Source organism: Alosa pseudoharengus, unplaced genomic scaffold, assembly GCF_046254945.1.
Source record: "Alosa pseudoharengus isolate Yale_2024_CS ecotype anadromous, Long Island Sound unplaced genomic scaffold, YU_APseudo_1.1 YU_APseudo_1.1_scf_2, whole genome shotgun sequence".
NCBI classification, from domain to species: Eukaryota; Metazoa; Chordata; class Actinopteri; order Clupeiformes; family Clupeidae; genus Alosa; species Alosa pseudoharengus.
Window position 1 is genome coordinate 29,648,874 of NW_027468663.1, and position 2,275 is coordinate 29,651,148.

Consider the following 2,275-nt stretch of genomic DNA (forward strand, 5'->3'; position numbering starts at 1 on the left):
TTCCAGGAGATTCCTGTTATTTAACGGTGCCCTGGTTTAACGTTAAGTTAATGTAAAATAACAACATTAATTTCCTGTAAATTAACAGGAAACAACTGGCAGGATTTCCAGGAGCTTCCCGTTGTTTAACGGCAGACTACCATAACATTAAATTCCTGTATAACATAATTTTCATGTTGGGTAACAAGAAAAAAATGTGATCTTCGCGTTAGTTACACAACAGGTCTTTATTTTTTTACAATTACAGGAAACAAGTGCCATATATTGAGTTCATCCACTCTCAAATCAACATTTTAAAGATAAAAATCCATGTTTTCACATCAGTTACTTATTTGTAATTTAACAGATATTTTATTTCACAGCACTTACTTGACAGTCTAACAGTAAAGTCATCTTTTTGAAAGATGAAGGGAGATGAAGCAAGATAAATAGTAATTTTGGAAAATGTAGACTGACTATAATCGTATTTCAGGATCAGGGAATAAGACAGAGAAGAATGATCATGGAAAATAAAAACATCGCATTAGGCTCGTGTATCATGTATGAATGTAAAATGTAGATACATAGTAGTATTTTGAAAATCGGATTTCAAAGAACAGGCAATAAGACACAGAGGAATTACAATGGAAAACAAAAACATTTCATTAGGCCCGTTTAAAATGTAGACACGCTATCTAGTTGTATTTTGAAAATCGTATTTCAAAAAACAAGGAATAAGGTACAAAAGAATTATCATGAAAAACAAAAACATCGCATTAGGCTCGTGTATCACGTATGAATGTAAAATGTAGACACGTGATCTAGTTGTATTTCAAAAATCGTGAATAAGGTACAAAAGAATTATCATGGAAAATTAGGCTTGTGTATCACATATGTATGTAAAATGTAGACATGTTATCTACAGTAGTACTATTTCAAAATCAAATAAGATACAGAATAATTATCACAGATAATTATCAATATCATTGCATCGCATTGGGCTTGTGTACATGTGAGAATGAATAAACTGACAGATTATGTCCAGAAGAATTTAAAGTACAGAGATGAGTATAAATGATAATCAGGGAGGAAATCAAGTAACATTCATGAGAAATCAAGTATAACATTCACTTTACTTATTAGTGATTGTTCTTAGGCTTCTTCTGGGCCTTTTTTCTGTGAGAGAGAAAGAGAGAGAGAGAAAGAGAGAGAGTTACAAAAACTGATAGGGTACACTAGGATTCATGTAGAGGAAAATTGTGCCAAAGTGAATGAATCGGATGTGAATTTGTAACGTTAACACACTTTCTCACAATGAAATTAACTGACATTTATTACTTACTGTAACTGCATTTATATTTGATTTAATCAGTTGTATGAAGTAGAAGTATAGTGTTCTGTGGTTATTACAGCAGTACTATGCATGATTGCTCTCTACAGAGGGTGTAATCCTGCATAGTAGTGCTTATAACTACATAGTAGACTACTACACAACCCCCCCAATACATACCACACATAAAACAAATTCTGGTTCGAAAGTGTGACATGAACTTACCTCTGGATGAATTCAAGGGTGCACGCTGCCTCCTCCTGATATTGCAGATTCAGAATGTAGAAGGTGGAGAAACATGTTGCAAGGCCTGTTAGAAATGTGGCGAGGTTGGACCCTTCACAAACGATTAAGGATTCAATGCTGACCATCCACTTTTGATGATTACCTTGTCGTTCACCTGAAAAAAATAATTTATCATATTCAATTTAAGATATAGATCCACATGTCAACTATGATTAGATTCATTTTAGGATTTTGTCCAAACAAAATTCAATACAGAAAAAAAAACATTTAGTATTCAAAAGTTGATTTAAATATGTATATGTTGATCATTATTACTCTAGTGAATGAAAACAAACATACCGAGTAATATCAGGCGAGGCGTCACAGGTAGGCTTGGAAGACTCAACATCAGCTACGGTCGCACATCCCTTAGCAAAAGAAAAGAAAGGCACTCAACAACTCTGATGTGTGTGTGTATGTGTGTGAGTGAGAAAGTGAATGTAATCTCTGAGTGTGTGTGTGTGTATGTATGTAAGGAGTGAGTGAATGTGAGTTGTCTGCAAGGTGAGTATGAAAGGTGTGTGTGTCTGCCGTTGAATGATAAAAAGTGATGAGGCGGGTGTGATAAGATGTTTGTGTGAGGAATGTGTGTGCAAAGTAAGGGGGCTTGCTTTTGAAATAGTGTCCGTCTTATCAAAACCACATTGTTTATGGTTTCTATATATGTGCGTCTAAAGACCT

General features: G+C 34.4%; 1 long non-coding RNA gene across 1 annotated transcript; it reads right to left on the reverse strand.

The window, feature by feature from the left end:
- Window positions 1–208: 208 nt before the first annotated feature.
- LOC143135201 (uncharacterized) lies at window positions 209–1,774 on the reverse strand. Its single transcript, XR_012988851.1, has 2 exons — window positions 1,535–1,774; window positions 209–1,155 (listed from the first exon to the last, which is right to left on the reverse strand). It is a non-coding gene; the product is annotated as an uncharacterized LOC143135201 (long non-coding RNA).
- Window positions 1,775–2,275: the final 501 nt, after the last annotated feature.